Source organism: Heterocephalus glaber, unplaced genomic scaffold, assembly GCF_053883595.1.
Source record: "Heterocephalus glaber isolate CG9 unplaced genomic scaffold, H.glaber_assembly_v1.0 deba00001600, whole genome shotgun sequence".
NCBI classification, from domain to species: Eukaryota; Metazoa; Chordata; class Mammalia; order Rodentia; family Bathyergidae; genus Heterocephalus; species Heterocephalus glaber.
Genome location: NW_028258372.1, coordinates 31309015 through 31335854, shown reverse-complemented (window position 1 = coordinate 31335854; position 26840 = coordinate 31309015). Strand labels below are relative to the sequence as shown.

Genomic DNA, 26840 nt, shown 5'->3' with positions numbered 1-26840 from the left:
GGAAGCAGCCCCCTTAGAATACAATACTGGAATTAGCTAGGTTTTATTGAACTCATGCTGCTGGGTTAGTTCTGGGGTAACCTAGGAAAATGTAGAAGAAACCCTATCCAGAGACATACTGAATGGTTTTCTGACATCCTCATGAAAACTTTCCTACCATCTCCTCTTCTTCTCAGTAACCTAATTTTTGCTAGACAAATTGCAAGTTGAAGATTGCTATTATATTAAAACACTGTGGTTATTACCTTATATACATTACAAAATAATCATAGCCACAATTACAAATATAACCCTCATCATAAGAATAAAATAACTTGTGTGCATAGAATCCTTACTAAGTTACCAAGAACTAAGTTAAACGTTTTATAAGCCTTACACATAGGGTTTAGTTCCTATAAGACACCATGATAAATGCTATTATAAGTCACAAATATTTGGTTATTAAAAAGGTGCATTAGTAAATCATACCTTCACTAAAATAATAAATGTAAGATAGGAAGTTTAAACATTTTGGCATTCTGAGTGAGAAATACACTTGAGTAGAATATATACAATTTAAACCTAAATCATAATAGTTTTAATTGCTTTTTTGTCCAATGAAGAAACAGATCAGCTAGTTTTCCAGAAATATGCTAAAATATCTGAAAATGAAGGTATGAAAAACAAATTTCTGTGCCCTGAAGATTAAACAGAGATAGCAGCCCTCATAAATTAACCACAACTGATTTAAGCAGATATCCACTGCAGAGAAAGCCCAAAACAATATAAAATAAGTATTCTCTTCTTCAATTTTTCGTAGATCTGTTTCCTGAATATACATAATTCATGCATCTATCAGGTCACTTTCTTTTCAGAATCTCAAAGGGAAGCAGAGAGGAAGGGCTATTTCCATACTAATCAGTCAAAGAATATTTACATTACAGCCAACTGATTCTTCCTGAAATGTGCATACTCGCTACCAAAGCCTAAATATCTTATGAGTTATTAAAGCATCAAGACTGAATTGGAGCATTGGCATTTCTAAGAGTAGACAGTAAAAATGTACTATTCAATTCCCTTTACCCTTTCTCCTTACCATTAGTTCTCCGTTTAACAACCCCAGGGCTCTCTAATAGGCCTTTGATCCCTGTGTTCTTCTGCTACCTTCATGATAACCACTTTGGAATCCTGAAGCCAAGAGCAGCCACCCTCTTTGCCCTTTTCTTACCCAGCAACAGATCACTACTTAATCCCCACCTGTCTTTAAAGGGAGTTCACCAAGATGCTTCAGGTGGAAGAAAAGAATACTAAGCAATCTAATTGCCTTTAAAGTGTGATTTCTATTGCCAGTTTTTGCATTTTATGTATAGAAAAGACCACAAGACCTTGGACTGAGATGGACACAGTGTTGTCAACAGTTGTTCCACAAATGATTTGGTTTTCAAAAGTACACAAAACAGTAAGGTCAGGCACAGAAAATAACAAGATGAGTGAACAATAGAAAACCTGGTACTTCATTCTGCCCTCAAAGATGCCAATTCAAAGAAACACAAAATCAGTGAAACAGATCTATTCAGAATCTTACAGTCTCTTTTTCATTTCTGTATTGGCACTATGAGGTGTTCTTTTTGCAGCCTAGTTTCATTTATTTCATGTGCATTAGGGAACAGGACTCCACCCAATTGCTTTGGGACAGGATGGCACAGTTTAATAGATGTCAGGAGCACACAGGAACTTTCATGATGTTGTGACTAAATTTTTCTTTTCCTAATTGCATATCATTATTCCTAATTATGTTTACTGGTACGGTGCTAAGTAATTATGCTTCTTTCTTCCTGTTAACACCCTTCAGATATTAGTAGTAGTTGTGTCCCTCATTAATATTAGCTGAGAAGGCTATATATTTTAAATTTTGTATTTTCCAGATTTGTGTCAAATTTTTCTCCTCTTCCACACTGCTTTGCTCTCAGACATGCAAAGTGCTTCTGCATCTTTAGTAATATAGTTTTTACACCTTCTGATCCCTTTTGACCTCTTAATACTAGTAATGATTTATATTTCCTTTTTTAAATTTTTTAATTAATCTCTAGAAAAATCCTCTTTATTTCACTCTTTCTATAATTCATCATTTTCTCCCCTCTCCTGCAACAGAATTGCCTTAATATTCTTTTCAGAGCTATTATCTTGAAGAGCTATTATCTCTTCATAAAGGTATGAATTGTTATGTCTAGGTCTTCTGGGTTTTTCTGTCTTTGTTCCACCCCAAGGTGCAAAGGAGGCCATCTCTTCCTCCAGCATGGTTCTGACTACCTTCATGCAGGCACAGTAGAAGAGGGTCAGATCTCATGCCTAAGCCTCTCACTCTCTGCCTGGGTAGGAAGGATTAATATAGTGAAAATGGCCATACTTCCAAAACTGCTATATAGATTTAATGCAATTCCAATTGAGATCCCAGCAGCATACTTCATGGACCTTGAGAAAACAATCCAAAAATTCATTTGGAACAAGAAGAGACCCAGAATAGCAAAAGCAATTCTAGGTAACAGAGACATGGCAGGGGGTATCACAATCCCCAACCTGCAACTATACTACAAAGCTACTGTGATAAAGACAGCATGGTACTGGCAAAGAAACAGACCTGAGGACCAGTGCAACAGATTAGAAGATGCAGAAACAACGCCAGACACACTCAGCCATCTCATCTTCGATAAAGGAGCCAAACACCCTCACTGGAGGAAAGACAGCCTCTTTAATAAATGGTGCTGGAAAAATTGGGCTTCAACTTGCCAAAGATTAAAACTAGACCTATATCTCTCACCATGCAATAAACTAAAATCAAAATGGATTAAAGATCTAAATATTAAAATAGAAACTCTGAACCAGTTGGAACAGAGGTTAGGTAGAACCCTTGAAGACATTGGTGTAGGAAAAGATTTTATGAACAAAACCTCAGTTGCCTGTGAACTAGCACAAACAATCAATAAGTGGGATCTCTTCTTATTAAAAGGCTTCTGCACAGCAAGAGAAACCACCAGCAGTGTGAAGAGACAACCCACAATGGGGCAAAAAATCTTCACCTGCTCTTCCTCAGACAAAGGTCTACTATCTCGAATCTATAAAGAACTTAAAAAGATCAGACCTCCCAAATTTAAAGACCCAATCCAAAAATGGGCATCTGAAATGAACAGACATATCTCAGACAAAGAAGTAGAAATAGCAAATAAATACATGAAAAAATGTTCAACATCACTGGTCATTTGAGAGATGCAAATGAAAACAATGCTGAGATTCCACTTCACTCTGGAAAGAATGGCTGCTATCATGAAATCAGCCAATAACAAATACTGGCAGGGCTGTGGGGAAAGAGGAACCCTGCTCCACTGCTGGTGGGAGTGTAGACTGGTGCAAGCACTGTGGAAATCAGTATGGAGATACCTCAAAGAACTAGGACTGGAAGTCCCATTTGACCCCGCTATTCCATTGCTGGGGATCTTCCCCAAAGAATTAAAAGGATCATACCACAGTGATATATGTGCACCCTTGTTCATAGCAGCACGGTTTGTGATAGCTAAAACTTGGAAACTGCCCAAATGCCCATCAACTGGAGACTGGATAAAGAAAATGTGGTTTTTTAATAAAATGGCGTACTACTTAGCCATAAAAAATGAGAGATTAGAGACATTTATAGCTAAGTGGATGCACATTGAGGAGATACTCTTAAGTGAAATAAATAGGACACACATGTATAAATACCAAATAGTTTCTCTGGTGTGAGAAACTGAAAGTGTAAATAAGGACTAAATGTATAATAGGTCATGTGAAATAGGAAGAAAAGGGGCAAAGGGGAAGGAAGTGGGAGGGCTAGGGGAAAGGATAGAAGGGAATGGGATTAATATGAGAAAATGGAAAAATAGGAACAAAATCTTTGTAAATAGGGAGGAATGGAGGGGTTGAAGGGAGGGCTGGGCAAGGGTGAAAAATAAGAACCAAGAGAGATTATGTAAAGGTGCAGATTTCCAATGATGAATGTCATTATATTGTATACCTAAACCGTACCATTGATTAGAATGAATAATCAATAATGCAAAATAGGAAGAAAAGGTCCAAAGGGGTAGAGGTAGTGGGAGGGGCAGGGGAAAGGAAAGAAGGGAAAGGAAAAATGATGAGAAATGGAAGAAATGGAAATAAAGTCTTTGTAAATAGGGAAGGGTGGAGGGGATGAAGGGAGGGCAGGGGAATGGGGAAAAAATAAGAACCAAGATGCATTATGTAAAGGTACAATTCCCAGTGAGAAATGTAATTGTGTTGTATACCTACAATGTACCAATAAAAGAATTTAATTTAAAAAAAAAAAGGTTTTGATCAGCAATAGATGATATACACGGTCATCCTGTGAGATTGTAATGAAGGTGAAAAAGTCCTATCACAAGCCACAGCCATTGTTGTAGTACAACATATTACTCACATGATTTTGTGACGCTGATATAAACAAACCTACTGCAGTAGCAGACATACAAAAGAATAATCCATAGAATTATGTATAATACATGATGCCTGATAATGAGAATAAATGACTGTTTCTAACTTTTGTATTTATTATTCTTTTCATCAATTCTTCTTTATAAAAAGTTCACTGAGAAGCAGTTGTATTATTAGGCAACATCAGCCTCATACAACTAGTGTTGAATGAGTCTTTAGGTTGCATCAAGGGCCCACATCAAGTGACTCACCTGTACCATCTAGGTTTGTGTAAGCACACTGTAAAATGTGCACAATTTCAGCCAGGGATTTAGCTCATTAGCACTGCATCTGGGTGACAAGCACAAGGTCCTGAGTTTGATTCCTAGTACCAAAACAAATATGCACAATTACAAAATCCCCTCATGGCACATTTCTCTGAATGTACCCCTATCATTGAGCCACATATGACTATTTACATGTTAGCCACAGACTGAGAAACTTTCAAACAACGAAGGGGAAGGTTCACTTCTTATTCTCAATGAAAACAAAGTTTTCAATACAAAATACCTACATGGAAATGAATAGCTCCAAAATTTACTAGGTGAGAACATTTATTTATTATTTCACAGCTCTTATGGGTCAGGAATCTTAATCTCTCAATTTCTTGTGTCAGCTGGCCTGAAGTCATTTTAAGCTCAACTGGAGAAGAAACTACTCCCAAGTCGATATGATTTGTTGGCAGAAAGCAGAGACTCTGTTCCTTTACAGATAGTTTGCTATAAATTGCTCCCCATTTTATGATACCTGGTCCTCTTCAACATGTCAGCTTGCTATATCAAAGGCTGTGAGGTGAGAAAGCAATATAGGAGGTCTGCCTACAGATAGAAGCCACTGTACTTTGGAACTGAATCATTGAAATGATATCCATCACCGTTGCTGAATTCTACTAACTAAAAGCAAATCACTCAAACAGAGGGCATTATACAAGCCATGAATAAAGGGAGCAGGCTTCTTCAAGATTATCATAGAAATTTTCCTACCACACAATTCAATTTAGCAAAAAAAAATATAGCAAATATTAAAAATAAAGAGAAGATATGAATACAGTAATTCTGAGGCACAATTAAGTCATAGATCATAAACTACAATGTCTGACATGACTGACTAGTTGTAGTCAATTTGTGTCTGAGTCCATATTTCTTCCTATCAACCTATGCCTCTTTTCCAGAGGCATGGCATGGCCATGGATGGATGAGAGTTACTAGAAAAAACTATGCAAGAATTGTGAAATTCTTGACTCCAGGTTGGGTAGTTTGAGTTTGATTTAATTTAAGTATCTTTCAACCTCTGTTAATTCTTTAAGAATTTAATTCTCAATTTTTAGTATATTCTTGAGAGACCTATATTGTAGATTGCTTGTAAAAAATATCCAAAGGTGTCCACCTCTTGTATAATTGTACTCTTCAATGTCACTTTGTTGCTTTGCTTATCAAAAAGTAAAGCCTTGGATACCAACCAGCCTCTGACTTGCTGTACACAATACAATGCAATGGAAGCAATAGGGTACACATTAAAACTAAACCATGGGTCCTCCCTCACACCCGCCGAGCCTGTTCATGTTGACTGACCAGAGTCCTTGAATTCTTTGCTGTGAGCCTCTCCAGATCACCCTGACCTCAGCTTCTTGCTCTTTGAAAACATTAACACTATGTCCCTGCATCAGTTTTTACTAGAGGCATTCACCTGTCATGCCTGGAACAGGGACCGCACTCAGAAGGCCCTTGAGATGGCCTTCCCAATAATCGAGAAGTTCACGTCTATAAGAAGAATGAGAACCGGTGGGTGAAAGTTCATGAACTCAAGGAGCACAATAGACACATCACAGGTATGGACTGGATTCCCAAGAGCGACTGCACTGTCCTTGCGGAGCTGACTGCAATGCCTACATAGGTCTGGAGTCAGAAAGACTGCATCTGGAAGCCAACCTGGGTGGGCCTGGGGATTAACCATGCAGCCACTTTTGTGAAGTGGTCCCCCCGATAGAGAACAAATTTTTGCTGTGGGAAGTGGGGAACGACTTATTTCCGTTTGTTATCTCAGGTCTGAAAATGACTGGTCAGTAAGCAAGCACATTAAAAAGCCAATTCGCTCTTTGGTCCTCAGCCTGGATTGGCATCCCAACCATGTTTGATTGGCAGCAGGATCATGTGATTTCAAATGCAGAGTGTTTTCTGCCTACATTAAAGAAGAGGATGAAAAGCCAGCCAGTGCCCTGGGGCAGCAAGATGCCTCTGGCCAGCTGATGTCAGAATTCAGTGGCAGTGGCCCTGGTGGCTGGGTCCATGGCTCAGCTTCTCTGCCAGTGGGAGGTGCCTGGCCTGGGTCAGACACATCTGTTGCTGATGCCTCAAAAACTGTGCAGTCTCTGCTCTGAACACCGAGTTCCTGCCCCTCCTGAGTGTGTCGTCTCCAAGAACAGTGTTGTGGCTGCTGGCCATGACTGTTGCCCAATGCTTTTTAACTATGATGACCATGGCTGCTTGACCTTTGTCTTCAAGCTTGGCATTCCAAAACAGAGCATGCAGTGCAGCACGTTTGCCATGGAACTTTTTGGATACATGGACAAGAGCGCCACGACTGAGGACCGCAGTGAGCCTTGGAGACAAATACTACCACACACCTCACAGAATAGCACCACTCGAGTGTCTCTTTATGAGATGGACAAGCAAGCTTGTCGTAAATTTTGCACTACTGACATTGATGGAGCCATGACAACTTGGGATTTCAAGACCTTAGAGCCTTTGATTCAGGGCCTCCAAATAATGTGGAGCTGAATGACCCCGACATTCAGCAATGAGAACGGTGGCTGAGCACAGCCTGGCCATTCCATTGATGGTGAGGAAAGGCAGCCCAGGAAACACTGTAACACAGCCACACAAATACTGTGTGTTTTTGTTCGAATATAATCAGTGACAGTGTTGGTTTTTTAAAAAACAGCTGTGGTTTGGTCTTGTTTTTGTGATTTCATTCCATTCTTGACCACAGCTTCTCTTTAAGTAGTTTATTGTGGAATTGCCACACTAATTTAAAGGCAAAAGTGAAGGAGGTATGTAAATTGTCTGCTGGAAAATGAAATAAAAATCCTGAATGTTAAAAAAAACCTACACTGTGAGCAGGGTTCCACACTTCAACTGTCTTTATTGGAATTCTGACACCTCAGGGAACAAGCTCAAGTTAGCCTGCTGTAGAGTGCAACAGAGCTAACTCAGCCTAGTTGTCCAGGTGAGATACTTTACCTATGGTCTAGCTTTGCCAAGACCAACAGAGCCACCCAGCTAATACTCAACTGACCAAACACCATGTGAACCAAACCCAGACCACTAGAACAGCCTAGCCAACTGATACTCATGAGGAATATAAAGTGGTTGTTGTTTTAAGACACTAAATTTGAGGTGATTTATTATAGAGTAATAGTTGCATGATAATTCATTACTAGAAAAATAATAGTGTGAGGTAATGGGTCCCTGAGCTATAGTAGTAGTAGTTAGGAAAACATCAAACACTCAAGAGCCCAGGTATTAGAAATATTCCATGAAATTAAGATGCCACTTGATGATTAGGGGACAACAGCCTTGTAATTTAACAGAAAAATTTCCAGAACGCAATTAAGAGATTAGTTTTCTAGACTCTTTTTATACTTTAAACAATTATAAATGCTGAAACATTTATATTTCAGAAAACAAAACAGAATCAATTTTAAATACCCCCCCAAACAGATCCATTTCTCACATAATCTTTAGACAACATTCACAGCATGGAGGAAGGAAATCCTCCCTAGGTATGTGACTGGCTTTCTGTATTTTCATTTTCATACTGTATATGAAAGTGAGAGTTGGTACCATCCAACTTGCTTTTGAAACCTCAAATTGTCCTATAATCACCCTCGAATACGGAAGGGATCCAAAGGATCACCTAACCTTGTAATATTTTATGGAGTTACCAGTGATACCCTCATTTCATGTAAGAATTATCAGCTCGTTTGATTTGGTCTCTAAATGTTAGTTCTTGCTTATTTTTCATGAAATCCGTCTTCTCATAACTTTTATTCATTGATTCTTTTTTTTTCTTTTTCTTTCTTTTTTTTTGTTACTGGGGATCAAACTCGGGTCCTTGTGCTTGCGGGGCAGGTGGTGGAACCACTGAGGTAAATCCCGGCCCAATATTCATCGATTCTTGCTCTGCCCTCCAGTGCTGCCACACAAGGAATGCAATCCCTCTTCTTCGTGGCAATTTTTCAAGTGTCTGAAGGGAGCTAGAGTGGGCCTCCATAGTATTATCCTTTGAAAGATTAATAAACCACAATCCTACTTCCTACCCTCCATTTAACCAGTTCTATGTACCTTCAGTAGTCTGTGGATTTCTCACCAATAAATTTAAATTAAACCTAAACTAAACCAAAATCTGTTTCATACAGCACCTATAACTCAAAGCAATAGTCTGATTTATACAGAACTTCAACACACTAAAATTCTCTGAGTCTTTCTTAACCTAGCTCATCATACCTCCCTTTCCAGCCTATCTTTCCAGAATTCACAGTGAGGAACTAGATCCAGGTTTCTATATCTTTATGCTTATTTTGTGTTTTTCTTCTGTACCTTTATGCACAATGTATCACCAGTTTAATCACCTCCTTGCTTCTGAGTAATCACAAATTTTATTTCAGGATGCCTAAGTCACTGAATGAATGCTGAGCAGTGAAAATACTATAAAAGAGTCTAAGATACAGTGTCCAGAATCCTCTCTCCAGGCTGACACTAACTCATTAATAAGTACTTAGGATGTAGTGTATCACTGAGTATGAAACCACCTAACTTTGCTGTCATTCTCCCATTTATCTCGATCTTATCTTTAAAGAGGCTGTGCCTGAATTGATACACTCTGGCATGTCTACATTTCTATGACCATCTCTAGTTGAATATACAACAGCATTTGAATGTCAGGTCTCTATTTTTCATACATATTATAGAATGGAAACTCTATTAACCGTCATAACAACTGTACAACTTCAGGTATTACAATATGTATTTTGTAAACCACTGATTTTTTAAAATTTGTGTTGGAACACTTTTCACACATACTTTTTTCCAAGTGGATTTTCATTTAAATTTTTATCATATGACCTCATCACTAGCATCTTAACTCACTTTACCTTGCTCCAGACTCTGTCTACACAAAGAAACTTTACTGACATTAATACTTATACCCTGTTCATTCATACCCTTTTTTTCTAATTGCCCAGAATCATGACATCTGTACGTGGAATAGATCCAAGGAGAAACAGCTCTTTGGGAGACTAGATAAATTGCCCACAATTCTTAAATAAAATAAAAAGCAAATATGTAAACTAATGAGAATGACTTTGAACAAATTTTAATAAAAGTCAACTCAAATCAATAGGTATTTATTCAATGTCTACATTCCAATTCCATGAGCTAGGAAATGTAGTGAATATAAAATATAAGTGCTATTTTGTGAGAAAAGAGAATGTATAATCATGTGGAGTGAGAAAAAATGCTTAAATAATAGAATCAGACAATTATAAAAAAGATGTCACAAAGCAGAACATTGCCAGATGAATTATTCAGTCAATAAATTTTACAACAGTTCAAGAGAAGGAGGGCTCACTTCAGGCTAGGGTGGTCAGGCCCATGAAGACAGATTATAGAGTTGGTATCACAGCTGGACAAATGGGTGAACTTTAGACAGGAAGAGGGCAGAGGAGAGGACACTTTGGGAATTTAGCATGGCATCAAAACAGTGCTTCCTGGAATGACTGCACTGTTAGGTAAATTTTCAGAAAAGTTTTTACAAAGTATCAGAGAGAAAGAAAAGTAGTCAATAAGTTCTAGGAGAAGCTAGTGACATATTTTTGGATAGAAGACTGAGCAAGCTATTTAGAGAGAAGTGACAATTTGTGACATGGCTTAGAGTGGGAAAATATTAACTGTGGTAAGTTGGTATTCTTGTCAGCATATACTTGGAGTAGCAAAAAAAAAGAAAACAAAAAAAGTAAATAGAGGCAGAGGATACCACTAGGCTGGCATAAAAATAACAAAAGAATCTTCCATTCTTCCATTTTGTCTTTAAAAATAAATTCAAAAGTAAAGGTTGAATGGTTATAATTTCTTCATCTATCTAGTAATAAAGATTGCAGGTATAGATACATAAGATGAAATAGGCTGTTTTGTTATCTGTATTGTGATATACAGATCCCTCCCCCTCCCACGGAGCCAGTTAGCAAAAAATCAGAGATCCAAGGTCGAGACAGTTTCCCTGTTACTCAAACCATGCAAGAAGGAAATAAGACTGAGGAGAGAGTCTGTCAGTAAAAGCCAGAGGAAGCTGGCAAATCCAGGCATAGGGCAAAACTAAGGACATAAGATCTGAAGAAATCATTGCACAACAATGTACATAGGTGCTCCAAAGAAAATATAAAATAGGTCCTGCTACCCACAGCTGGCAGGGTGGTATGCTTAAAGAACCACAAATGGAAGGAGTTTTGCAATGTTGACATTTCAATTCATATGATATTACAGCATATAGCACAGTCTGCCCTTGCCTTATGTCACAACCTATGTCAACCTCTCACTTTACCCATATAGCTTCACTTACATTTCTGGAGGCTGTCTCTGGTGTTCTTACACAATTGCTGACTGTGACATCATTATATTGCTTGTCTTCCTTTCTCTGATTTCCTTTGCATTCAAATTCTTTCGAGCCAAATCCAGTGTCTCTCCTACATGTTCTACCCTTCAGTAAATTTTGCACTCCAAAAGCCCCTTTTTATACAACTTGTATTGCTATCACAAATTAGATGTTAACTTATCCTAAGTCTACCTTATACTCTTAATAACCATTTGGTTTTCTGTGTATTTTTATTTAAATTTTAATATTCTTACATCAATTATATTTTTATCTTTTTACATATAAATATATATTAATAAAATTTTCTTGTTCATAAATGTATTTAAATATATACACAGAGTATTTTAATATGTAATTATACCTTATATGTATATGAATTCAGGCACACAGATGCCTGTGTAGTATGAATTCAATGGGTAGTAACTGCAAATATGTCCGTGACAATGTACTGTGTAAGGGAATATATTTTAAAGATAATGTATATATTCAAAATACTTCCTTACCCTCATTTCAGCAATTCAATCATAAATAATTATGTATAGAGTGAAGTATGTAGTCCACAATTAAATGTCCATGAAATCACTTCCGTTACCAACCATTTCATAAAATGGCATTCTTTTTGGTCCCTCCCTAAAATATTCTACAAACACATTTAGTTACTTGATTCCAGCTAAGAAAATAGGCAGGCTTTCAATCAAGATTCTTAGAAGAATGTCTCCTACTGGTGAATAAATCACCAGAGAAGACAATAACACTTAAACTCCCCACAGTGTACAGAAGTTACTAGTCAAAGAATGGTTCCAAATTACTACTAAAGATTTTGCATGAAAAGATCCAGTCTGTATTGGTTGATGCTTACATGAGCTTGCAGGGTTGGGGCAAGGCTCCTCAAAAAACTGCACATGCTCTGAATCAGATTTCATCCAGGGCACAGAAATTTACAAGAGTGGCCTACAGTGGCCACCCACAGAGTCAAATGTAGAAGAGCGCAAAAGATCTGTCCACACGCTAGAGATCTGAAGGATCCAGCCCAGGGCCTGGAGCCCACAGCAATGTACCATAGGTGTCTCCATCAGGAGGCTGAAGGATCCCCAGTAGAAGACCAAGCAAGGGGTTTGCGCTGGGAGGTCAAAAAGTCTGAGCTATAAGCTAAAGAGGCTGTGCTGGCAGACAGAAAGGCCAGTGCTGGAAGAATCTCTGCCAAATGACAGGAGATGAGGTTGGCCAAAGCTGAAAGGAAAGGCAGGAGCTTCTCTGAAGAGAATGGCAGAAGGTCCTCCTAGGAAAATCAGCTGAATTCCTTCCCTCCTATTTTCCTTTTATACTGTTCTGACAACAATCCTCCTTAATGTGGGCCTTCAATGCCCAGAACCATGCTAATTCAATTCAACTGGGCATTCTCACTCAAGTTGATAATCAGTTAACCATCACACAGTCTTAGTATGTTTGGGCTGCTATAAAAAATTACCATAGACTGGTGGGTTGTAAAGAACAGAATTTTATTTTTCACAGTTCTGGAAGCTAGAAGTCCATGATTTAGGTAAAAATGGATTCAGTGTCTGGTTTGAACTCACTTCCTGTTCATAGATGATCATCTTTTCTCCCTGTCTTTACATGGTAGAAGAGGTGCTTAATCTCTCTGGAGTCTGTTTTCAATAAAGGTACTAATCTCATTTTTAGAATTCTCCCCATTACTTAATCACTTCCCAGACGTTCTACTTCCTAAAATCAACACCTTGAAGAATAACATTTCATTCTGCGAATTTGAGAGAGACATAAACATTCAGTCTGTTGCAGCTCCATAGATCCCAAGAGTAGATTGTGTAAATTCTGTGTTTCTCACAATATGGCTTATATTATATAATTTTTATAATAGATAATAGGCCTACTGAGAAATAAGCAACTTTCCCCACAAGACTGATGTCTTAAATCATGAGAAAACAAGCATAAGTTAAACAAATCAAATCTCTGGTGTTAACTGACTGATGAAAGAAATCATTGGAATGTTCTAAAATAGCAGGCTTGTGATTCTCATACTCACTTTTGGCATAGCATAGATGGATTAAATTTGATCACCACATAAAGGATCTTGTCACCTATCTTTAAATTAACCTGTTTCTGAATATACAGAACACTAAGAGAAGCTTAAATGTGAGAACTAATGTGTTATGTAAGTGTTTTATCTAATTATCTACATTTTCTGTAATCAGATAAGTAAAACTAGACTCTTTAAATTGGTATTTGTGAAAAAAATGAAGAAATTTAGCAATGGAAGAAATTCCAAGTGTGATAATAAAAATAAGTTACTAATGAAATATTCTGATAAAACTAATTTTTAAAATAAAGAATATTCTCAAAATATTTAATAAATTTAATGTATTTTCAGGTGCACAATATACACTTTAGCTACAATTGGGTTATATTTCAGTATTATAATATGGCTCTGCACAGCAGGAAGTGAACAGCAGTTGAGTGAGTCAAGCTTCATCTGTATTTACAGCTGCTCCCCATAACTCAAATTACTGCCTGAGCTCTGCCTCCTGCAAGATCAGCAGCAGCATTAGATTCTCATAGCAGTATGAACCCCACTGAAAACTATGCATGCAAGGGATTTAGGTTGTATGTTCCTTGTGAAAATCTAACGCCTGACGATCTGAGGTAGAGCTGAAGTGATGATGCTAGTATAGGGGACCAGCTTCTAAAGCAGATTGACAGCTGAGATGTTTGACTGTGCAGAGATCATAATGAATCAACTGCTCACAGACACAAATCAAAACCATATCAGTCATGGCAAGCGACAAACTGTACTGATGGCAGGCTTTATACTGGCAAGTGAATTCACATACTTCAATTCACAGCTTCATTTTGGGGCATGATTTAAGTCAGAATCTGACACTTATTTTAGTTTGCATGTGGTACATGCATTATTTTATATACTACTTCAGTCCAAGCCTCTTTCCCACTCTGTACATGTGTCTCAGTCACAGTTTTGTTAAGCCCACAAGGTAACCCTAGCCAAAATAGTAAAAAAAAAAAAATCCCCTGGACAGCTCTGGAAAGAGAGAAGATCCAATGATGAGAAAACATAAAGATTGTCAACATAAAGAGAGCTCCATCTAAAAGATAATATCAAGAGTTCTACTTAAATTACAGGTTCACTACAACAGATGAATCACATGTCCATACCCACTTTGCACAATATACAGTGACCAGCTACCCAACAATGTCATGAAACCTTCAAAACTGCTTCATTACGTGGGGATAAAGTACTTGGCATTAAAAGACAAGTCAGTGGAATTTATCCAAAGAAAAAATATAAACATGAAGAACTGAAGCAATTATTGAAGGCCATTATGTGATCTGATGTATCTGCTCTAAAGAGCATAATTTTTAGTAGCTAACTGCACTTTTTAAAGCTAAACAGATTTTTACTATTGGAGAAGAGCTGATCTTGCCTGCTGCTAAGGACATTTGTTGCGAATTTTGAGGAAAAGTTATAGCTCAAAAGGTGCTCCTCTTTTTGTTGTTGTTGGCTAGCCCCATAACTACACAAATTGATGAAATAGCAGAGTATATTGAAGTACAGTTATTAGAGAGGATTAATGAGTCACTATCCAGGTTGAAGAGTCTACCCATATTGACAACAAGGCAATGATGCTTGCTTTTGTGGAACATATTTTTCAGGGCAATGTGCACGAGGATATGTTTTATGCACTTTTGTTGCCAAACAACTCCACAGCTGTAGGACAATTCAAGTCTCTGGATGACTACATATCAGGAAAAATGAATCATCCATTTTGTATTGGTAAATGCATAGACAGAATGGCTGCCATGACCAGACGGCTTTCCAGTTTCACTACTCCAGTCACAGAGATCATTCTGAAGGTGAGTCTTGGTACCGTGTCATCCACAGAGAAATGCTGAACTTAATTTTGTGCTTAAAGTGATCAACTACATTAAATTACATACCCTTAATTTATGTCTGAGAAACTCTGTAAGGAGATGGACAATGAGCACATACACAGATGAGATGACTTTCTAATGGTAAATCATTTGCCAGTTTTTGAGTTATGACAACTGCTCCAGGGATTTTTTTTTTAGAAAAAGTCATCAATGGGAGCACATTTAAGTGACACAGAATAGATCTCAATACTTGCTTACTCAGGTGATATCTACTCAATAAAATCAATTTGTCACTTAAGGGGAAAATGACAACCATGTTCAAGCTGGCAAATAAATTGGTTGCATTCAAACTAGAATTATGGGAGCAATGAGTGAACACTGGGATTTTTGAGATGTTTCAAACACTAGCAGATATTTTGAAAGAAACTGAACCAGGGCCTTTCTTCTCCCAGTTGGTGCATTATTATTTTTCTCAGCTTTTAAAATAATTTAACTATTACTTCGCAACCACAAAAGACCTCCCAAACTGGGAAGAAATGGATTCAAAATCCATTTGTGAATATATAGGTGGATTGTTTTGTCTCTGCTAGAAGAAAATCAACTGCTTGGGATTACAAATGACAGTGGCCTTAAAAGAACTTTTGAGATCATCTCAAACTCTGTATGTTCTGGATTAAAGTCAAGACAGAACATCCTGAGAATGCCACAAAACAGGTAAAAGCCTGCTCCAAACTAACATCCTATCTCTGTGCAGCAGGATTTTCTGCAGTGACAGAAACCAAAACAAGATTGAGTAGAGTGGACATAAGCAACACACTTCAGGTGTCGCTGTCTCCCATCACCCCCAGATGGGATCTAGTTTGAGGGATACATGCTCAGGGTCTCCACTGATTCTGCATTATGGTGAATTGTATAAGTATTTCATTGCTACAATGTAATAATAATAGAAATAAAGCACACAGTAAATGTGATGAACTTGAATCATACTGAAACCAACCTCCTCCACCCAGTACCTGAAAAATTATCTTTCGTAAAACCAGTCCTTGGTACCAAAAAGGTTGGAGAGCTTTCTCCAGAGCATAATTTCTAAGTGTGTACATGAGAGTATTTTAGAGAGATTACCATTTAAATCAGTAGGATGAGTAAGGGACCAAACACAACAGAGAGGGAAAAGAAAGCCGGATTTATTCTTGCTTCTTGAGCTGAGATATCTACTTTCTCTGGCCCTGGGACATCAGAACTCCTGGTTCGTGGAACTTTGGGCTTGGGAATGATAGTACACACTTTCCAACTCTAGTTCTCAGTCCTTCAGACTTAGAATGAATTACACTGCCAGCTTTTCTGACTCTCTGTGTGCAGACGTAGTGGGACTTCTTGGCCTCTATAAACACGAGCCACTTCCCATAATAAACCTCTTAAACATGACGCATATCTTATTTGGGCTGCTTCTCTGGAGAACACAAACACTGAACACACTTCAAAAATTCCTCAAATTATTGAGAGGGAAAAAAAGACAAGATGCTGTTCCTATATATTTATGCTGATGTTTTCATGGTGAAACACTGTCACTGAGAAGGAGCTGGCTATTTGGGAAATATGTTTCCCCGCTCATCCTGAATTTCTAGGATTCAGGATGAAGCATGAGGCAAGTGTGATGCCTCTGCTGCAGAATGTAAGGAGACCCTCATTCTCAATCTATTGTAAATAAAGATGCTGGAGTACACATTCCTGAGAGTGCTTCCTTAAATTTTGTATCTTAGATGTTGCACTTGCATCACATGTTCTTATTAACAGGATGAACAGTTGTTAGATATGTTGTATCCTGACTGTAGTGTTTAAGAAGTGGAAGTGCTCCTGTACTATTGCCCACTGTGTTTATATTTTTTACACCACCACCAGCAGTGTACAACAGTTTGTTGTTCAGTAGTACTTTCTTTTCCTGCTGCTGGGGACCAGACTCAGGGCATCCAACATACAAGGCAAGCCCTCTACCAGTGAGCCACAGGCCCCATTTTGTGTAGTCATTTCAATTTGTGACCTCTCTAGTAGGTTTGTAATAAGTCATTTGATTTAAATTTTCATTTCCTAATGGGCATCTGAAATGAACAGACATATCTCAGACAAAGAAGTAGAAATAGCAAATAAATACATGAAAAAATGTTCAACATCACTGGTCATTCAAGAGATGCAAATGAAAACAATGCTGAGATTCCACTTCACTCTGGAAAGAATGGCTGCTATCATGAAATCAGCCAATAACAAATACTGGCGAGGCTGTGGGGAAAGAGGAACCCTGCTCCACTGCTGGTGGGAGTGTAGACTGGTGCAAGCACTGTGGAAATCAGTATGGAGATACCTCAAAGAACTAGGACTGGAAGTCCCATTTGACCCTGCTATTCCATTGCTGGGGATCTTCCCCAAAGAATTAAAAGAATCATACCACAGTGATATATGTGCACCCATGTTCATAGCAGCACAGTTTGTGATAGCTAAAACTTGGAAACTGCCCAAATGCCCATCAACTGGAGACTGGATAAAGAAAATGTATAAAATAGAGTACTACTCAGCCATAAGAAATGAGAAATTAGAGACATTTATAGCTAAGTGGATGCACCTTGAGGAGATACTCTTAAGTGAAATAAATAGGACACACACGTGTAAATACCAAATAGTTTCTCTGGTGTGAGAAACTGAAAGTGTAAATAAGGACTAAATGTATAATAGGTCATGTGAAATAGGAAGAAAAGGGGCAAAGGGGAAGGCAGTGGGAGGGCTAGGGGAAAGGATAGAAGGGAATGGGATTAATATGAGAAAATGGAAAAATAGGAACAAAATCTTTGTAAATAGGGAGGAATGGAGGGGTTGAAGGGAGGGCTGGGCAAGGGTGAAAAATAAGAACCAAGAGAGACTATGTAAAGGTGCAAATTTCCAATGATGAATGTCATTATATTGTATACCTAAAATGTACCAATGATTAGAATGAATAATCTATAATGCAAAATAGGAAGAAAAGGTCCAAAGGGGTAGGGGTAGTGGGAGGGGGAGGGGAAAGGAAAGAAGGGAAAGGAAAAATTATGAGAAAGGGAAAAAATGGAAATAAAGTCTTTGAAATTAGGGAAGGGTGGAGGGGGTGAAGGGAGGGCTAGGAATGGGGAAAAAATAAGAACCAAGATGCATTATGTAAAGGTACAATTCTCAATGAGAAATGTAATTGTGTTGTATACCTACAATGTGCCAATAAAAGAATTTAATAAAGAAAAAAATAAAAAAATAAAAATAAATAAATTTTCATTTCCTAACAAATAGCAATATTGAGAAACTTTCTGTGAACTTTTTTGCCTTCCAAATGTCTTCCTTGTTAGTTATATCTTTTGCCTATTTTTTAAATTGTGCTGTTCTTTTTATTGAGCTTAGTTCTTTATATATTCTAGATATAAATCCTTTATCAGGAATGTGATTTATACATATTGTGCATATTCCCTAGTCTTCAGTCTTTTTCTTTATTGTATTAAACTGCTCTTTGAAGAGCACAATTTTTTAATTTTGATAAAATCTAACTTATCAAGTCATAATGTTATAGCTCATGCAGCTGGGTATCATATCTAATTCAATCTTCATCTAATTCAAGTTCAAGTACATTTTCTTCAATGTTTTATTCTAGAATTTTTGTAATGTTAGATTTTATATTCAGATGTATGAACTGTTTTGAGCTTATTTGTTCATGATATATACAGTGTTTATAACAGTTTTCTTGGTTTTCTATTCTATTTTTTGTTGTAGTTCCTTTTTGCATATAGATTTGAGAATGTTCCATCTCCATCAGTCAAAAAGATACTCTTTTTCCATTAAGTTTTTATTTTTATTTTTTTTTAATTTTTTTAACTGAAAAGACAAATTGTTTTCTTGTATCATAAGTAAAAAGAAAAAATATTAGGCATTATGTCCCACTCAACAAATGGAATCTATATACAAGTGTGGTTAACAAGCGATTGCCTCATTATTATTTAAATCAGCTCATAAAAATCAAATCTATGAACAAAAAATTCCATATTCTCTACTATAGACTATAAGAATCAAGTATTACATCTAAATATAGCTTCAAAACAATAAATTAAAATTATCTTCCAGACATCTCTGAAATGGTTAATTCTATCTAGGCTGGTAACAAGTTTTTCCAAGCATTAAATGGGAACATAAGCAAAATGCAAAGTTGAAAAATGGGAATCAGACCCATTCTTCTTCATACATTGTAAGATGATTGATATACTCAAAGCCTGCAAATTTATATCCATCAAGCTCCCTCATGACATCATTATCATCTGGGGTGAGCCAGACAGGTTCATTAGTAAATTCAGGATCAAAGTTGTCCAAACTGAATCACTCAGAGATATTTGGTTTAAATGGAGGCACCACCTGCTTTTGCTCCATCATGTCCCAGTCCACATTTTGAGCTCCTGAACATCAGCAAAGCCCCTGTGAGGATGACAACCCAGTTGTTCTTTTGAGTCCTTGTTCAGAAAACCCTCTAAGACACTTGCATCTTGTACAGACAGAAAAGAAGGTATGACTATGTCTCTTTCCAAAATTACTTGCAAGACATGCTCGATTGACTTTTCATAAGGGTTATCAGAGCTCTCATCAAGATGAAATGGAGACCGTCTGATCATCACGATATGTATTACTACTCCAAGATTCCACCAGTCCACACTGAAACTGTAATCTTCCCTTCTTATAAATTCTGGAGCTATGAAATTAGAAGTGCCACAGAAAGTGCGGGTGGTGTCTCCTGGCTGTGTAAGCCTTCCTTACACAAGCAAAAATCGATGAGTTTAATGTGCCTTTCTGAATCCAGTAATACATTTTCTAATTTTAAAATTCTGTAAAGAATTACTTGCCGATGAAGGTAGTTGACTGCTAAACTGATTTTCGCAGAGCAAAACCTGGCATGTTCTTCAGGAAGCATTCTTTGTTGCTGCACATGGAACAGCAGCAGATCTCCCCCACTGACATAGTCTAGAACAAGGAGCAGTCTGCTTTCTGTCTGGAAGCAAGCATGCAGTGCAACTAGAAAAGGACAATTGGATGCCTGCTCTAGAATGAGCTTCTCTGTCTGTAACCAATCAATGTTGACACACTCTTTTTTCACTGCTTTCATTTCATACATATGATTTGATTCTTTCAGTTGGAGTAACAGTACTTTCCCATAACTTCCTCGGCCAATCACTCGGAGCAAATCAAAGTCCTCAAGACCTAAACCCAGTGAAGCTTTGCCACTTTCCCCAGTGTTCCTTGCCTCATTCTCTCCATCACCTTGTTCTAAAGCCTCATGAATTGGAAGGTTATGTGGGATCACTGTGTGTGCAGGGTCTGAAGCCATGGATGATGGATCGACTGGCATTGTGGGCTCTGATGGTAAAGAATGCTGCCCACATTCAATTGTGACAAGTTTGTGGCACTTTTTGTGAACCGAGAGTTTACAGTTGGTGCACTTATACACCTGGCAGCCAAGTCCCCTTACACGGTCTGTGCAGACAGCACAGTGAGCTCACCTGTTGAAGCGTTTGGCCTGAAAAGTGTGGCCATTTGCATAATACAGCTTTCTCCAACAGCCTGCAGCTCTGTGGTGGATGGATTTCTCTTTTCCCGGACAAGGCACTTTAGGATGTTCTGGTATACAAGGTGATGAATGAATTAAGAGCTCAGAATCTTTCTTTAGCTCAGAAAGCCTAATGGCCTCTTCTAACTCCAACTGAGGTGACACAGTATAAGGGTCTCCTCCCTCCTCTACCCAGTGTGTGGTGAAAAGCTGTTTATTGTCCAAACACCACACATCTCAACCTTTATCACACAGGCCCTCAAAGTGGATGGAATTCTCAAGAGATCTTGTCATGATGTCTCTTCCCAAAATCAGGGCAGATCAGGTAGAGGTGTGGGTGGTGGAGGTGCCTGGGAAGAAGGGACCATAGATGGGTTGGCTGCCCAGGGAAACAGGCAGGCAAGGCTCAGAGAATGAGAGCAGCCTGACTGCCTGCAGGGACCACGCTGGCCAGGATTCTGCAAGGCTCTCTGTGAAGTTGTTTCCAATAGTGCTGGCCAGGCCTGAGTGGATGTACACCAGGCTTCTCAGTGTCTCTTGGGGGCTGGTGGCTGTGACTTTGGTGTCCCCCCCGGACTTTGACTCTCTAGGTTTTCTGTGCCCGGCTCTGGGGAGGCCTGCCCAGAGCTACTGGGTGTTTCTGGGCCTGGTGATACTTGCCCCGTGCTCTTCCCAGTTTCTGTGCCATTGGTATTTGGGCTTAGGGAGACTTCACTGGGGTACCTTGGTTTTGGTAGGTCACTGGTGGTCACTCCCGGGGAGACCATCCCTGGGGTGTCTGTGACAGTTGTGCAGCTGCTGCAGCATGGCCTGTGGCATCTGGATGGAGTCATCCATCTTCTTAATCTTTCATAGATACTTTCTCTACCTGTGGTCCTGAGGCTGCGGCCTCTTGAAGTGGAGAAGAAGCTCAGCATGTTCGCTGTTGACCGTCTCTGGCCAAGTGAGCTTGGGAGATGGCTGTTACTAGATTGTGACACCCATTAACAAGGGTTCCAAGTTCTGTTTGGAGATCTTGCCAAGGGAGTGAGCTCATGTCTTGGGGTTCCATAACCTGAGTCTCCATGTAATAGAAAAGCCTATAGCCCTGTAGGGATAGAGACCCCTAGGCAGGGAGAGATGATCCCCTCCCCAAAGGAGTTCAGATAGCTGGCAGAACAGCCTTAACCACCCATAAAAAGCTGACAGTCTGCTGAGGTTGCACCTCCTCTTCATGCTGTACCCTGCAAAGCTTGGTTTGCTAAGATCAAAAGGAAAAAGAACCTTGGCCCTAAGATGTAAATGGTCCCTGAAAAGACCCTTCCTTGTTGTCCCTAGTAATGAGCTAAGTTAATCATTAACCAATCAAGTAGGGGTGCCCTCAGCTCAGAGGCAGGATAGGCCCCAACTACTATAAAACCAGCATCTTGAGCCCTCCTGCAATGGTGCCTCCTTTTCGGGCACCCCTGCCTGTCTCTCTGTGAGAAGGCAGCTGTACTCTTGCATGCTTGCTGAATAAAAGTACAGCTTTGCTTCTACACTTTCAGTCTCTATCTGATTCTTCCACAATCTTCTGCATCATTGGGAGAGTCAGGCCTGGGACTGTGGGGACTCTCCCCCTGTCTCCCCCTGTGACAGCCATTTTTTCTTCATACTAAATAAATCAGTGGCCACTTCTTTTATTTTTATCTAAGTATCTATGAGTATTTTTATCTATTTATCATCTATCTGTTAGTTTTTCACTTTTTCATTACTAGTGTTGCCAGCAAATTGTTAACTGCTTCCAGATGTGGTGGAGGATGCCTGTAATCCCAGCACCAGGAGACTGACAATATGCATTTGAAGTTAGCCTCAGCTACATACTTCTTTCAAGGCCAGCTCAAACTGCCTGGCAAGATCCTGTGCATGGGGCTGGTGTGGCTTCCACACCTCCATCACAGGGGCTCTCTGATGTCCAAGAGGAGGCAGCACAGCTCCTTGTCCTCCCCTCACTCCCAGATCCTGATGTCTTCACAGAAATCAGCATCTGGGCTCAATTATCACTGCATAACGAACCATATCAGAATACAAAGACTTCAAATATCTTCAATATTAGGGACCATGAGTCTAGTTGCATTGTGGCTTCTTCAGCTGACCCTGCCTGCATCATTCTTGGAGTAACATTCCATTAATGGACACTCTCAGTAGCATCCCTTGAAAGAACATCTACAAGATACTGATGGATACCATCGCTGCTGTGCATGATGGGAGGCACAACTCCTTCTTGCTGAGATCAGAAATATGGCAAAGATTTCTCTTCTCACAAGTTTTCTTCAATATCATAGCAGAAGTTGTAGCTGTCCCTCAGAGCCAAGCCCAGCAGCCACTGGATGCCAAGGCCTGAGCACCTGTGTGTGGTGGCAAGAACACCACGGACTCCTGCTGCAGCTGGTGTGTTTGTCAGGGGGCCGGTATCTTCCAGTGTGTGGCTGGCATTCATTGGCCCCTCTCAGCCATGACTCTAGTCCAGGGTGACTGTGAGGTTGGGCAGCATGTCCAGGGGCAGAACCTGCATAAGCTCCAGGCTGCTGCACACCACCTTACCTTGCCTGGGCAAGCGCCTCTGCCCTGCCACTCCCTCAGGGCCGCCCAATGTGCTTGCAGCCCAGGGGCCTCCATTAAGTTTTTAAAGTACCTCATGTGAAAATCATTTATACATATATGTGTAGAACTAGTTTTGGACTTTCTATTATTTCATGCTGATCTATTTGCCAACATTTATGCCAATACCACACCACAGTGAATTAATTGCTGTAGAGATTCAAAAATTCTTAATTTCAGGTAGTGTTAATCCTCCAAATTTGTTCATCTTCTTCAGAGTTTTTTTGACTATTGTAGTTTTTTTCATTACCGTATGAATTTTAGAATTAGTTTGCCTTTCTTTTTGTACTGGGGATCAAACTCAGGACATTGTGCTTATGACGCAGGCAGCAGCACCATTGAGCTAAATCCCTAGCCCTGCCATTTTCTTTTAAAACCTGATACACTTTTCAAGATTCCATTTATTCAACTGGGGAAATTGACAACCTAACAATATTGAGTTTTCTTATTCATTAGCACAGTATAGTTACTCATTTATTGTGCTAATTTTAATTTTTTCAAAAAATTAAGATTTTTTCATGGTATACTGGAAGTGGGACTTTTTATTTCTTAATTCTTTTATGAACTTACGTCAATTGGTAGACTTACATCTCTGATTACTTCAATAGAATATTCTCCTAGTACTTGTTTTCTTCACAGCTGAAACTCCCAGCTTTTGCTTTATCATCAGACAAGGCCTGAAGAGGCTCCCCTAAAGAGCATGTGGGGACCTCCACTTGTCTAGGGCAGTATCTCGTCAACACACTTAATTGCAAAAAAACTCATAGGCTGAAGGTTAAAGGGTGGAAAGCAATATTCTATGTGATAGGAACCTGAAAAAAAGCAGAAATAGCTGTCTTCTTTGCAGATCAAGTGGATTTGAAACCAACACTGATTAAGAGAAACAAAGAAGGACACTATACTTGTAATGGGAACAATCCAACAGGAAGAGATGACAATCATAAATATCTATACACCAAACACTACTGTGCCCAACTATATAAAACAAATACTAATGGACATGAAAAGTCATATATGCTCTAATACAATTGTAGTGGGGGACCTCAATACCCCACTGTCACAAATAGATAGATCAATTAGACAAAAAATAAGTAATGAAATACTAGAACTCAATCGAACTCTTGAACAAATGAACTTAACAGATGTTTACAGAGTCTTCCACCCCACAAAATCAGAATACACATTCTTGTCAGCTGCACATGGGTCATTCTCCAAAACAGACCACATATTTGCTCATAGAACATGTTTAAGTAAATGCAAAGGAATTGACATTATCCCCTGTATATTATCATTATCATAGTGCAATGAAATTGGAAATCCATAGCAAAATAAACCACAAAAAATTTCATAAACACATGGAAATTGAACAATACACTTCTAAATAACCAATGGGTCACAGAGGAAATTAAAGAAGAAATCACATAGTTCTTTCAATTAAATGACAAAGACAATACAATATCAGAATCTATGAGACACAATGAAAGCAGTCTTATGAGGGAAATTCATAGCAGTGAATGCACATATTAGGAAAAGAGAGAGAGCCCAATTAAACAACCTGATGGTGAACATCAAGTTTCTGAAAAAGAAGAGCAGGGCAAACCCAAAGCTCATATAATGTAGGAAATTATAAAGACCAGAGCAGAAATCAATGCAATGGAGACTAAGAGAACAATACAAAAAATTAATAAAGCCAAGAGTTGGTTCTTCAAAAGAAGAAGAAGAAGAAATATTGACAAACCCTTAGCCAACATTATCAGAAAAAGGAAAGTAAAGGCCCAAATCCATGCAATGATTGAAATGAAATAGGAATGAAAACAGTGAAATTAAAACAGATCCAGCAGAAATCCAGAGGATCATTACCTACTCAAGAATCTATATGCCAATAAGGTGGAAAACACAGAAGAAATGGACAGATTCCTAGATACATATGAATTACCAAAGTTCAACAAAGAAGACCTAAAAATTCTAAACAACCCATTATCAACCAATGAAATTGAAAACATAATTAAAACTTTACCAAGTAAGAAAAGCCCAGGTCCTGATGGCTTCACTGCTGAATTCTGCAAGATATTTAGAAAGGAACTAGTGCCACTACTGTTTAAACTCTTCAACGAAATTGAAAGGGAAGCAATACTCCAGCAATCATTCCTGGAAGCAAGCATCACCTTGATCCCCAAAGCAGAGAAAGACCAAATTGAAAAAGACAACTATAGGCAAATCTCACTAATCAACATAGATGCAAAAATCTTTAATAAGATATTGGAAAATAGAATTCAGAAGATCATCAAGAAGATCATACACCCTGACCAAGTGGGATTCATCCCAGGGATGCAGGGATGGTTCAACAAACGCAAATCAATCAATGTAATACACTATATCAACAGAGCCAAGGACAAAAAACATATGACCATCTCAATAGATGCAGAAAAAGCATTTGACAAAATCCAACACACATTTATGATACAAACCCTACAAAAAATTGGAATAGATAGTCTCTACCTCAATCTGATAAAAGCCATCTGTGAAAAATCAACAGCCAGTATCATACTAAATGGTCAAAAACTGAAATCCTTCACACTAAAATCAGGAACAAGACAAGGATGTCCACTATCACCACTCTTGTTCAATATAGTTTTGGAAACATTAGCCACAGCAATTAGACAAGAGAAAGAAATAAAAGGAATAAAGATAGGAAATGAAGACATCAAATTGTCATTATTTGCAGATATCATGATACTCTATATAGAAGACCCCAAGAATGCCACCAAAAGTCTTCTAGACTTAATAACCAAATTCAGTAGAGTAGCTGAATCAATAATCAATAGCTTTCCTCTACATGAACAACAGACTCACTGAGACAGAAATAGGGCAAATAATTCCTTTCACAATAGCATCCAAAAAAACTGAAATACCTAGGAATCAACCTAACGAAAGAAATCAAAGACCTTCTTTGAAAACCATAGCACTCTGAAAAGAGAGATTGAAAATGACATCAGAAAATGGAAAGACATCTCCTGCTCCTGGGTAGGAAGGATCAATATAGTGAAAATGGCCATACTTCCAAAACTGCTATATAGATTCAATGCAATCCCAGTTGAATTCCCAGCAGCATACTTCATGGACCATGAGAAAACAAGCCAAAAATTCATTTGGAACAAGAAGAGACCCAGAATAGCAAAAGCAATTCTAGGTAACAAAGACATGGCAGGGGGTATCACAATCCCCAACTTTCCACTATACTACAAAGCTACTGTGATAAAAACAGCATGGTACTGGCAAAGAAACAGACCTGAGGACCAGTGGAACAGATTAGAAGATCCCGAAACAACCTCAGACACACTCCGCCATCTCATATTTGACAAAGGAGCCAAACACCCTCACTGGAGGAAAGATAGTCTCTTTAATAAATGGTGCTGGAAAAATTGGGTTTCAACTTGCCAAAGATTAAAACTAAACCTGTATCTCTCACCAAGCACTAAACTAAAATTGAAATGGATTAAAGATCTAAGTATTAAAATAGAAACACTGAATGGGCTGGAACAGAGGTTAGATAAAATGCTTGAAGACATTGGTGTAG

At 38.6% G+C, this 26840-nt stretch overlaps 1 long non-coding RNA gene and 1 pseudogene across 1 annotated transcript in view; one reads left to right on the top strand and one right to left on the bottom strand.

Moving 5' to 3' along the window:
- LOC147823157 (uncharacterized) overlaps window positions 1-26840 on the bottom strand; it is a 665389-nt gene that overhangs the window by 154070 nt on the left and 484479 nt on the right. The gene's annotated exons all lie outside the window — the stretch shown is intronic.
- On the top strand, window positions 6138-7274 carry LOC101710149 (actin-related protein 2/3 complex subunit 1A pseudogene; annotated as a pseudogene).